Raw genomic sequence first — 13996 nt, 5'->3', positions numbered from 1 at the left:
GAAAAAAGTCATTGCTTTTTGGTCGTTGGCTATCTAGAGGCAGTGGGATAGATGGTGGAGGGCTGGGAACAAAGACCAGACTCAATTCCAGGTCCTGGAGCTTAAGATAAAGAATTCTGAGGGACTTCTGTAGAGAAAGCCAACTGCTTGTGAGATTTACACCCTCAAACCTCAAGGTCACACTGCCTGAACAGGCCTGGGGCAGAATCCTGCCTCAGCATGGCTCTGCTGTTGATGGCAGTGTTTGTGCTGACAGATCAAATTAGCGAGTCCAAGCCAAGATGAAAATGGCAAGGGACGAAACAGCAACAGTGGGGGGCTTGACCACATGCCACTTCAGATCCTTCCCTGCCTTCCATCACTGCTGCTGTACCAGCTAAACGTGCCCTCATAATCAACCAAGCCCTGGAAGAATGGCAGGGGCAGAGCACTCACAGGGGAAGAGCAGAAGGGAAAGGGTTAATGCTTCACAGTGCCTGAAGGCAGTCTGGTTATGCTGTTATCCCAGCACATGACAGGAGGAAAAGAGAAGAGGGAAAACTCTGCCAAACTTTCATCACGGACAAAGGAAAAGCTGGCTCCTCTACCAGGTTTGAAAGAACCCTGATAAATAGAGCTGACAGATGGTCTCCAGTTGTTCCTCACCCACATGAAAATCTCTTTCCCTTTCTTGTCTGTCAGTCTCTTCCCATTCCCTGCCTCTTGCAGAGCTGGCAAGTTACTGCACTTTTCACAGAGTTTAGTTTAGTTCTTCTCTTCACAGAGAAGGTTGTCTTTGGCAGAAAATACCACTCACGGGAGCTTTCTGAGGCAAAAGCATCATCTCACCAGCTTCTTTGCCTCTCTTCTCCTTTCATCTCGTTTGTTTTCCATTCATATCCAGAGAACTAACACCCTTGCCAGACCATTTGCATGTTTTGTAATAGGTGTCAATGGCACAAATGTCAGGAAGTGCACGTTGTCTATTATTTATGTAACACATTATTTACCTCCAGGTTATTTACCTTGTATTATGTAGTTAGTTCCTCCCTATTCAAACCCTGGCCCAGCAATAAACCCAAGGGAAAATCTAAGAACTGCAGGTGGGCTTTTGAATGGCTGAGGCAGAAGAAGAGACTAAGTCCAGGAATTAGGACTTCTGGTCTGATCCTTGCCTTGCCATTGGCCCCTTACAGTGCCTTGGGCAAGCCCCTTTCTCCCCAGCCCTGGGGTGGAGGAGAGGTGTGTTTCTACAGCTGCATTCAGTGAGGTGCTATGGTCTGCTTTCATCGGCATAACATATTGTTCCACAGTAAGATAATTCTCTGCCTTTTGGATTTACATGGTGAAGCATGTTTCCTCAGGGTACTACTGCAGAAGGTAGTCAAGCAGCCCTCAGCTCCTTTCTAGACTTGAGTCTCCATCAGAAAGGATGGGCAAAGGTAGTATCCAGAAAGAATTCAGAGGTATCCTTACCTTACAGTTACAAAACCAGACTAGCTCACAGTTCAGGCTGAGGATAGTGCTGGAGCCTGTTACAGAAACATGCAGAGCTCCAGTGCCATGGACCCTGGTCAAAGCTCAGCAAACAGGGAGAAAATGAGCAGTCATCTGAATGGACAGGTAAATTCCTGTTCAAAGGTGACATTTTCAGGGCCCAGTGCTAAACAGCCCCACCAAATCAGACCTCTAGCTAACCTGGTCACTCAGTGCATTGCAGGTTGTAAGGAGTTCATGGGTGTTTCAATAGCTCAGTAGTTACAGGGCGTTAAAAGAGAGAATAATAGTTATTCACAGGGACAGTAAAAAGTTTGTATTGTTCCTCTGCTTATAAATCCTGTCTCTAATGTGCTAATGACATCTATTGGTCATATATTGGCCCTTAAAAAAACATCTTTAAATGGGACTACAATATGAAGTATGGCTGTACTGAATGGGCAAAAATGCAGTTTTGGCCTTGAGGACATGCTTGACAGACAGCTTTTTCTTGTTGCCCCTTTAAGTAATCAAATTAAGTAAGTCTTGCCACTCTATGCCATATCACTGAAATCTCAGAAGCCCACAGAGAGTTGTTTACAGAATAACTCATCAAATATCATTCACTGAAGAAAACTATAAACAAATTGATATAATTGCATGTCTGGGAAATATAAATTTGGAAATGAATTCTAATTTTGTATTTGAAAGTGAAGATAAGCAGAATGAAAGAACATCAAGTTCCCCAAATCAGTTTGAAAACTAAGTGACTGTCAGTTAGCCATAAGGCTTTGGTGATGGTCATTGCAGGACATAATTACCAAATTGGGGGGATTAACACGCAAACCTTGTAATACAGGTCCAGTAAAGCAAAGGCCTTTAATCATAATCATCATAAGATTAATTTACAGTGTAATTTTCAGTTCTCCTTGATTATCTTTCACTTCTACTTATCTTCATGAGGGTCTACAGTTACTAATGCCTGAATTTAGACAGTCTTTCTTTAGGAAGAGCCCCACCTTTCACACTGCCACACAGGGAAGTAAATCTTCACCAGTATCCATAAACTTGGCCCACTCTTCAGAGCAGAGAAAACCTCAAGGTGTGAAATGAGGAACTGTCATGAACCACAAAAGAGTGAATGGGTTTAACATCACCCATCTTGCTCTAATAACTATATTTCTGTGTGACAGCATTCAATACAGTGTGATCTCCCAAATCACATGAATATGCCAAGTTTTTCAGTAATGTAGACCAGTGGGATTTCCGCACAAAACGAGATCTAAACTCAGTTCTCAGTTTCTTTAATTATTTTTGACCATTGACTTTGCAATAGAGTACCACCCTGATAATAATGCACAATTGCACTATCTCAAAACACTTCATAGATTCAGCAAGTGATATAAAAGCCATGCACAAGGGTCACATTGCATCATCCACCAGGAAAAGGCAAGCATCTCTATGATGATCAAGAGCAACTGTTTGAACAATGCACACTAATATTACTCAACAGCTCAGAAAAGGAAGTGAAAATTAGATGACTGCATCTAATTGAAACTGCAAGAGGAATTTTGAACAACAGAATTTAATTACCCAAGTTGGAACTTAATAGGAAGCTAAACTGAACGTGCTACCTGCTACAAAGAAAAAGCCAAAATCTTTGGGCTGACTTAGAATCATAGAATCAGAGAATAGTTAGGGTTGGAAAGGACCTCAAGATCATCTAGTTCCAACCCCCCTGCCATGGGCAGGGACACCTCACACTAAACCATGTCACCCAAGGCTCTGTCCAACATGGCCTTGAACACCGCCAGGGATGAAGCATTCGCAACTTCCCTGGGCAGCCCATTCCAGTGCCTCACCACCCTAACAGTAAAGAACTTCTTCCTTATGCCTAACCTGAACTTCCTCTGTTTAAGTTTAAACCCGTTGCCCTTTGTCCTATCATTACAGTCCCTATTGAAGAGTCCATCCCCAGCATCCCTTTAGGCCCCCTTCAGATACTGGAAGGCTGCTATGAGGTCTCCACGCAGCCTTCTCTTCTCCAGGCTGAACAGCCCCAACTTCCTCAGCCTGTCTTCATACGGGAGGTGCTCCAGTCCCCTGATCATCCTCGGGGCCCTCCTCTGGACTTGTTCCAACAGTTCCATGTCCTTTTTATGTTGAGGACACCAGAACTGCACACAATACTCCAGGTGAGGTCTCACGAGAGCAGAGTAGATCTCACGAGAGCAGAGTAGAGGGGCAGGATCACCTCCTTCGACCTGCTGGTCACGCTCCTTTTGATGCAGCCCAGGATACGGTTGGCTTTCTGGACTGTGAGCACACACTGAAGCCGGCTCATGTTCATTTTCTCATCAACCAGCACCCCCAAGTCCTTCTGTGCAGGGCCGCTCTGAATCTCTTCTCTGCCCAACCTGTAGCTGTGCCTGGGATTGCTCCAGCCCAGGTGTAGGACCTTGCAATTGGTACAGTTAAACTTCATGAGTTCGGCATCAGCCCACCTCACAAGCGTGTCAAGGTCCCTCTGGATGGCATTCCTTCCCTCCAGTGTATCAACTGAACCACACAGCTTGGTGTCATTGTCAAACTTGTGGGCACACTTAATCCCACTGTCCATGTCAGCAACAAAGAGGTTGAACATCAAAGATGTTGACCGGTCCCAACACCGATCCCAGACTTAAATAAGAAATACCAAGGCTAACCTTGCAAATTTATTGGGAACTATTATTTTGTTTGTATTACCATTTTCTTCCTTCCTGCCTCCCTCCCTCCCTCTCTTTCTTTCCATTTCTTTCTCTCTCCCTTTCTCCCTTCCTGCCTGCCTGCCTTCCTTCTTTCCTTCCTTCCTTTCTTCCTTCCTTCTTTCCTTTCTCTCTTTCTCTCTCTCTTTCTTTATTTTCTTTCTTTCTTTTTCTTTCTTTCTTTTTCTTTCTTTCTTTCTTTCTTTCTTTCTTTCTTTCTTTCTTTCTTTCTTTCTTTCTTTCTTTCTTTCTTTCTTTCTTTCTTTCTTTCTTTCTTTCTTTCTTTCTTTCTTTCTTTCTTTCTTTCTTTCTTTCTTTCTTTCTTTCTTTCTTTCTTTCTTTCTTTCTTTCTTTCTTTCTTTCTTTCTTTCTTTCTTTTCTTTCTCTCTCTTTCTTTCTTTCTTTCTTTCTTTTTTCTTTCTTTCTTTCCTTTCTTTCTCTCTTTCTTTCCTTCTCTCTTTCTCTCTCTCTTTCTCTCTTTCTCTCTTTTTCTTTCTTTCTCTCTTCCTTCTCTCCTTCCTCCCTTCCTTCCTTCCTCCCTTCCTTCCTTCCTCCCTTCCTCCCTTCCTCCCTTCCTTCCTTCCTCCCTTCCTCCCTTCCTCCCTTCCTCCCTCCCTCCCTCCCTCCCTTTCTCCCTTCCTTCTTTTCGTAGAGTTATGATTGGATTTGATACCTTAAAGGTCTTTTCCTCTGTTGCCAAGAACAAAAACTAAGTACACTGCAGTATATGCCCAAGCCTGCAGACAGGCTCCATCCTTATCTCTGAATGGCAAAGGCCATTCCATGGAGTTGCTAGCTTTTACTATCCTGTGTGGCAGTCCTGATGCTTCATCAGTATTAGTCTGTGGGAACTGGAGAGACCTGATCCATACTCTGAATCTTGTATGTCCACACAGGAAGAATGGTGTTATTCACAGAGCAGGAAATGTTCAGCCTCTTCTGAAAAGTAAGAGTCAGCTCACATGCTAAAGACCTTTTTTTTCACAATAAGCTGGTACATCTGACAATGACAACCTTAACCAAGACCTACATAAAACTGGGCATTTATCACACCGGCTGCATCTCCTATTTAGTCACTGGAGAAAAATAGATGCTCCAGCACGTAGTGGAAATTTATCTGGCCTAAATACTGTGGCCATTGCTCTGTCTCATGCCAGCCTTCAAGACTCAAGGGAACACAGAGGGTCCAAGGGTTTCTGCTCCTTATAACTCTCAATGGACTGTCTTGCTCACCAACTTCAAATGGCACCTCTACTAAAAGGAATTAAGCCCACACTTCCCCACAGAGGTAGAAGGGGTAGGTCTGAGGAAACAAAAGTATTTGAGGAATCAGAAAAATTGTGCTGTGATACCAATGCCTTTCTGGTGATGGGTGAAGCTGAGAAGGTCGCTTAGCTGATGAATGACAGAGATGAACAAATCTTGCCTGTTGCTGTGCCAGGGAATGGAGCCTTTATGAAAAGAAATCACCTAGTGATGTGTCTCTGCTACAGGTGAACCTAAGTATTCTCCATGGCTGAATATCTAAGCCTGCACAGCCTCTGGTTGTTCCTGTGACACCAGCACTCACCCAGAAATTCACTGCCAAAAACGCAAGCATGCTTTTTTTTTTTTTGTAAACACTGCTTGGGCCAGTCCTACACTTCTGGAAATGGAAGCTAGCTTCTCCAGACTGGGAAAGTGCAGTTCACAGTGTGGAGAAGGAGGGAGAAATGTGCATACATGAGACTGTTCAATTCATTTCATTCCGGAAAGTCCTGAGATGCCATGGTTAATCTATCCAACTGCAAAGTAAACAGGGGCAATGCAACTTGTCACAATGGGGCAGCTCAGCCACAGCAGTAATGGCTAGGAAAGATGACATTTCTGTGCTCAGAGTCAGGTGTAAGGGCTGAGCACTCAGAATTCACAGGGGACTAATAGGTTAAAACATGGGGCTGCTTCCTCAACAGAATGAGGAAAGGATGGACATTGTTCCTTTTGCTCATTGATCAAGACTACACAGCTCAACACTGGGGGAGAAAAGAGAGTTAAGGGAAAACAGAAACTTTGGGTACATTTACTGATGTATACGCATGGAGTACATACATATTAAAGAAGCCTTTCCCTTTAATAACTTGTGGAGGAATCTCTCTGGAGTTTTAATAACAATTGCTCATAAAATCTTTATTAAAATACTATGGCCAAGGACGTTTCCTTATAACATCATGAGTATCCTCCCATAATAGCTTAGCAGCATTTGCTTATACTTTGCTGTAACTGACTAGTGACCGCTCCTTTCCGTTACTGAGCTGCTGTAGCAGCTGCCTTGTCCTGCAGTTACCAGTTGTGTCTGGCTGGCTGCAGCCACTTGCAGATCTGGCTGCTAAAGGCAGCCAGCAAACGAGAAAACGCAAATGGCTTGATTGCCTGAAGACTGTATCTCGCTCCCAGAGAAAAGGGTTAGGTCTGTCCCGTGCACTGTCCAGCTGTGGTGAGTCAGTTATCTACTAACAGTAGCAGGTTGTGCAACAGGCACAGCTGTGCCGGCAGATGGGCCTCTCAGAAACCAAGTCACAAGTTTCAATTCCATTGCCCAAAGTGAAGAGTTCTTTTTATTTATCAATTATTTTCTCTTTCTTCCTCTGCACTGGGGATATCCTTCTGAATGGCAGAATCTGATGGGGATTTATCTGCTGTTTCCCTAGGGGCCAGATCAGCTGCCCGGCTGAAGGGGAGACAGCAGGCTTTCATGCCCTACCATCTCATTTCTTAATGGGGATACAGGAGGACCAAGAACAACATGGAATTGCTCAGCTTCCCTACCCTGCAAGCTGCTCTGCTCCAGCCCTCTTGCCCCTTTCTACCGCAGCCAAGGAGTACTTTCAACAAGCAAATGCCAGAGTGAGACCTGAGAACAGAGAGGTTCTTTCTCCCCGCTACCTCCCTGCTTTTGCAGTCTTCCCTGCTTCACCATGGCAGCCCTCAGGACATGCTGCATCCCTCTGCCACAGGGCCTGGCTCAGGGCTGCAGCCACCCTGCTGCAGACAGATGCCTGCTGAGAAACAGTCAGGTGATGCAGGCACCCATGCCGGACAAGGAGGATGAGCAAGTATCTCTGTGAGAGGAGACACTTACAACCAAGGTGGTACCTATTAATATGTATCTGATACTTGAGGGCTTGAAGCAGTGCTGATTTGGCTGGGTTCATCATGTTGGCCATTTGGTTGGGGCCAAGACAGCTGTAGCACGAATTGTGAATCCATCACCACCAACCACCTCACCTTCAAGCACCTGCTGCTCTTGGGAGGAGCCACTGCAATGGTTTTTTCTGCCTCGGCCCTGCAGCACTCTGCTCCTTAAGTGCTCCCTGCAGTCCAGAGGGGTTTGCTCCTCAGCAGTGTTTACAGACTCTGTCCTCTGGCCATTGACCAGGTTTTTCTTTCTTTGGCATTGTGAAATCTGCTCCTTGCCACAGGGAACAGTCAGAGCTGGAAGTGGAGCTCCAATGTGGAGCTGCCGGCTCTTAGAGCTTTTTATCACAAGCTTCATAATATCTGATGTTTTGTTTAAAGCTCCAGTTCCTGTCAGCTAGCAGTTACAAAACAATATCAAAGGGGGTTTTCTGTTGTTGTTTTTTTTTCAATATGAAATAATTCTCTTTCTCTCAGAGTTGCAAAGAAAAGCCTGAAAACATGGCCCAGGGCTCTAGAGCCAGACAAGCAAATAAAACTTCATATTTATATTGTATTCCCATGTCATTTGTAAGACAGCCTTGCCAGCATTTCAAGACTGGCAACACCACAGTGTTTTCATCTGTGGCTGAAAGCACAAAGGCCAACTCTCCAAGATTATAGCCCTGGTGGTTTCTCAAGGTCATATTCTGCATGACCCAAACATACTTATTAAATTGCCCTGCTTAGAAAAAGGCTTTTTTTTTTTTTTTTTTCCTTTTTTTTTTTTTTTCTTTTAATCCAAAGGGGTGTTTGAAGAAGCCCATGGTTCTGGGCATGTCACTGTCCCTGGCTCAGTGGTGACCCCAGAAAAGCTCCATGTTAGAAGTGGTCCACACACAGGAAGCTTGCTTTCAGTTTCACAGACAGACATGTCAGTGTATAGATGTGGATCCTAACCATGCTCTGGTTTCCACTATGCCAGCCACATGCTCTGATTTTGGCCCACAAATCTAGCTTAAGCCCTTACAGGTATAATGGGCCATGCCTTCATATGCTGCTGTGTTGCAGCAGCTGCTGTAAGAAGTCCTGCTTCCAAAGCAGCATTGCAAGCTGGAAGTACAACAGAGAAGCGAGAGGTCATGTGGTAACACCGTGTTTGTGCTACTGTCCCTAGCACAGAGTCCTATTCATCTTGGATATCATTACAAAGGCAGTGGTTGCCAAAATTTGAGGGTACGTGTATGCAAGGGAAATGAACAGGTCTGCTCTCCAGCCTTGAGGACGACAGTCACCATTTAATCATGTATACATTAATGACTTCTCTTCAAATCCAAGCTGCCTGCAGGTTATGGTCCCTGGCATGGGTCAAACCCTTCATCAAGAACAGAAATGGTCCAAAGTTCATCAGCTTAAGGCAGGCATAGTCACAGCAGCTTCATAGCATGGGTAACCGAGCTTTTGTGTGTGAGCATAAGGCCTTCCATTCTTCTGTTTGCTTGCATAAATGTAGCCTAGAAAATCACCACACTGCTGTGATTAGGACATGCCAGTTCCTCTACCCACAGACACTTAAGGGCACTTTGCATTTGGCTGATTTGCATGGTGTTGGTACATTTTTAGGTCTGGTCCACTTGAGATCCCATGGTAAGAGATCTATTGGAAAGCTCTCCATCCACATCCCTTGCTCAGGTTTCTTTCAAGAGAAACCCAGGAGGAAACCAGGGTGCACACCAGGGGACACAGCATGCATCCCTCCTGCAGTGTGGGCCTTGCCACAGGGCACTCACTCCAGAGAGAGTAAGACAGCAAGCATTCCTGAAGAAATCAACAGAGGTAGTTAATAACACATTCCCCATGTCTGATGCAGATTGTAGAAGAATCTGTGGTTTGAACTGTAGCAAGTAAGATGCATTGAAGGATCCTTCTCATGATAAGAGTACTCACATAGTGGAACAGATCATCAGGGAGTTTCCGTCAGTGGAGGGCATTAAGAACAGGTCAGACAAACATCTGCAGGAGTGGCGTAAGGCTGATCCTGCCTTGTATCTTCTGGCAGCTGTAGATCCTTTCCAGCCATGTTTTCCCTTTTCTGACCACTTGTCCAGGTAAATTTTCACAGCCCACCAGTACAAATCTGGTGAGGACAGAGCTCAAAATAGAGCCAGAGCAACCTTGTTCTGCATCTGTAGAAAGGAGTTTTGCCTCACACTCAACAAATAACCAAAATGAAGGATCTGTCCTCCTGCGTCCAGCTCTGACCCTTGCTCATCACTGTCAAACAGTCTCCCCACACCTTCTTTCCTCGAGCTGGTTGTCAGGATAGAGGCACAATCCAAAGAGTCATTTAGGAGAGCTAAGCTGTTTGGTTGTGGAAGACCTACTTTCATGTTATGGGTTAAAATACAATGATCCTCTCCAGGACTTATGGACATCAGGATACCCAGAAACCATGTTCCACACTGATGCTTAGAAAATGGCGTTACAATGCCCAGCCCTCACGGTCCCCATCCAGCTGCTTCATAAGTGATATTGCAGCAAGGTATCTCCTCAAAGGCATAAGCAAGGCTGGCTCACTCAGATTTGCCAGGAATCCACATCCGTCAGAACACGAACCACAATGCCCTTACACCTTTGGCAGGCCCAGATCTTCTATGGATATGAGAAGCTGGCTTGGAGGAATATTATCCATGAAAACAAAATTCTGCCTTCCCAGAGTCAAAAGAGGACTTTGTAATATTGCATCCCACAAGTATTCAACAATCAATTTTATTTCAAAAGCTCTTGATCTTGTATGTTCCTAATAAGTTGCCATCGAGGTGGGAGGTCTGAGAGCCGCACTGCATTCAAAAGAGTAGAGAAAAGAGCACATTAATGACCATGTTCCAGTCATGGTTTTCATAAATCAGCAGGTACACTGGAAAGAACTCCTCCATAGTTATCTGCCAAAACACTTTAGCAATTGCAAAACATTAAATGCCCTTTATATATAAAAAAAAAAAATAATCAGCCTCCCAAACTGAAAACTATAAAGAGAAATAAGAGTCTGAGCTGTTATATAAATAAGAAAGGAGAGCTTTGGACAAAAATAAACAATGACTGGCATTTAGGGAACTTAATCTGCATCAGAAAAAAACCTCCTCCTCATTCGCTCTGGTTTCTAATTTTTTCCGTATTTTTGTCATTAGACTTTATTAAAATACTACTGTTCCAGAGCTGGGTGATGAAAGGCTGAGATATGATTCAGCCCCCTGCGTTACATAAACAAACCCGGGTCGTTATGACATCCACTGTGATTTTTTTTCTTAATTCTTTTGAGTCCTTCACCATACCTCACTATTGGTTGCACTGTGGAAACTCTTTCAGGTGATCAAATGCAGTTTCAGGCCAGCCATTCAGCTGCTAATGTGGTATAACTGGCTTACAGCCGGATGTCTGCTTCTAAAACAGCCCTCAGTTCAGTCTTCTCGTAAGCAGTCCATGTTGAAATTGCAATATAGCAGCCATTTAAAATAGGATTTAAAAAACAAACCAGGAAGTGTCAGTTTAATGTTAGCTCTGATATGTTAATCAGCATTGGAGACAATGATGTCGGTGTGACCGGAAGGGTTGACTTATGATTAGTCCAGATTTATCTGAGATAAAACAAAAGGGTAGTTTGCTGGTTTAAAGAGTCTCTTTCCCTTTTCCTTTGGCAAAATCAAGACATTGTTTAGAAAACCAAAGGCAATGCCACTCAAAAGTCTGAGGTAATTTCCAAAGATAAATTTAGTATGAGGTATGACAAAATAAGAAACAAAAAATAAGTAAGTTTATTCAACCATGGAAAACTTCTCTGGCATTCGGAGGTGAACCAAAACCAACAAAAATCAACATGAGGACAGCCACTTAACAAGAGGCTTGTACTGGGCATCATCATGGTGTTGCAGTCAGTGGTTTAAGGGCAGATAGGTTCCCTGGGCCCTCCAAACACAGACATTTGAGCATCAACCTTCACATCTGGGACTACATAAGGCAGTCCCCATAGAGGGAGAAAAGTGGTACAAAATATGCCTCCAAAGCCATTGGGATGTTTTATGCAACTATAGGAGGAACATTTCCACCCTGGTGGCTTCCTGGAGGAATAACCATGCCAACCTGGCACAATAAGCCATAGAGCGAAGGATGAGGAGAATGGGACATATGGTCTATTTCTGACCATCTTTTTACAGAAAATTAGATCAGCAATACTTCATCTGAAGGATAAATACGGCGAAAGGTGTAGCTCCCTTTGGAAGTAGCAGTCTGAGCCTCACCATGTCCATGCCTTTGCTATAAGGTGATGATATGGTGCAAGAAATTATCTACATCTCTGAGTTTAATTATTACGTTAATTTCAAAAATAATAAAAGAGGCCAAAGTTAAAATAAGCAAAAAACTCAACTAATGTAACAGCAGTATAAAAACAGTCATCTGATTGCATGAAAGTTATATAAACACATGAAGGGATTTATTTTTCATTTTAATTGGGTGGCCTGCTTACAGTATGCATGGCTGTTGGCAGTCTATAAGACAGTATCAAAAGATGTTTCGTTTTCTGCCACTATTGGTTTGGAGACATTGTAGAAACAGACTTCTGTAGCCCTTTGGCAATTATTTTACTTCCAAGCTCTTGAACAATTCTCAGAGTGGCAAAAAAAAAAAAAAAAAAACACAAAGTTAGAAAGGTCTTGCTAACTGCAAAATTTTGTCGGCTGTGAAACTCTGGGTAGATCTTTCAAAGGCTCCCGGTGTCGGCGTAGCTCGCCTTCTATAGGGTTGCGAGAGACCAGCAAAACGCAGGTGTGTCCTACCTTACTGGAGACTGTTGCCCTACAGCTTGCAGACAGGGATGCAGCTCCCAGACTGCCTTAGACTGTGGGTGGGCCACACTGCCCTCTGGAAGTGTCAAAATCTCTCTGTGGATGACAAATGGAGCAGAGCCCAGCACTGAGCTGTTCTTTGAAATATCTGACTTTGAGCTAGTTCAACTTGGAACAGCTATTGCACAGTTCCTTTTCCAGGGTCAGCTCACAGTGTGTATTGACCTTCAGGCAGCAGAATTTTGACTTCTAAATAAGATTTCACCAACCCTGCTGAGGGCTCAATCCATCTCCTGTTGGCAGCAAAGGATCTCTATGACTTGTTGGCAGCTGCCCCAAAAACTGGGAGAACCACAGAGGATGCAGTAGGAACTAAATAGTAAGAACTTCCTGTGACCATCCTGTGACATTGACTTTAGACTAAGCATTAAGCTGGTCGCAGGTGGAGACAACAAAGTCAGCTTTCACCCTTACCTTGTAAATATTCAAGCTCCAGTATGAGCCTCTGCAAGAAGCACAGCTCTCTTGCCCAGTTTGTCCCATGTTGGTACCTCCTCGTGACAACATTCGGAATTCTTAACTTCAGTTGAATGGAGGAACAGATGACCTGCTTGTTTGAAGCATATTGAGGGATTGCTTGCTGACACATTGCAGTTGAATGCAGAAAACTGACCAGAAGGTGAATGAGCAAAACTTCACTGAAGCGATGGTGTCCAGCAGACAGACCTATCTCACACAACAGCGAGGAATAAGGCAGTATATTCTGATTTTTCTTTTGAGCCTGCTTTTCTCCGCATTGATGCAGAACACCCGGACAGCAGTATTCGAAGGGCAATTCCCTCTTGAAAACACTGAGAAAAAATGGGCAGGGTGGTAGCCCAGGGCAGAGAAACTCAGTTTGACCCGGGAAGACCTGCATAAATCACCTAGGCTCCACCTCTACCCACATATGTAGGTTCCTCAATAGTGGTTGCAGTTCAGTTCCTGCTCCTCTGCTCCTGTTTGTACCCTTGTTTCTTTCACCAGGGACTCAGTAAGAAAGTGATTTTACAGACTTGTATCTCAGTCTGGTCTCCAGTGGTGCAACTGCAGTCTCAGCTACTCCTGGAATGCCGGACATCCTTCTGGGAGCTGGAGATACATGTGGAACTGTAAGGACAAAGAAGGACTTCCCCACACCATCTCATGTTAAGCTGGACTAAACTGCTTGATGCTGTGACCTTGCCTCTGTGTCAATGCTGTTGGTGGTCTGTCTGCTCAGGGTTTTGCGCTTCCCTCCCTCCACCTGACTATACACAGAGCTGTGTATCGGTCAGAAACCGCATCAAGGGAACCTCTCCCACAAGAATGGATAACAACAGAGACATGGGACATCTGTTTTGCTTTTGCAAGCAGTTGGAAATGTCTGCAGCGTTCCAGCCGAAGGAGAGGAGAGGCAGCCCAGAGGACAATGCGGGCTGGCTTTGTGGTTAGAGCACTGTCTGGAGCAGTTAGGAGACCCATATTCTAATTCCTGCTACAACACCGATTCGCTGTGCAATTGTGGGTGAAGTCACTTAGCTGGTCTGCGCCTTTGTTATTCCAGTTGTAATAATATTTACATCACAGGGGAGTTAGGAGGCTTATTCAATTAATGCGTGTGAAGCGTTTCGATACCCTCTGACAGCCGGGGCTTGAGGCAGGCTCTCGGGCCAGGCTGCCAGCAGCTCCCCTCCCTTCCCTCCTGCCTGCTGCATGCAGCTGCACCTCCACTCCACCGGAGCACGGCCAGGAGATGGCCATCAGCCCCTTGAGAAACCCTCT

This window comes from Lathamus discolor, chromosome Z (assembly GCF_037157495.1).
Source record: "Lathamus discolor isolate bLatDis1 chromosome Z, bLatDis1.hap1, whole genome shotgun sequence".
Taxonomy (NCBI): Eukaryota; Metazoa; Chordata; class Aves; order Psittaciformes; family Psittacidae; genus Lathamus; species Lathamus discolor.
Note: the sequence above shows the minus strand (reverse complement) of the source record.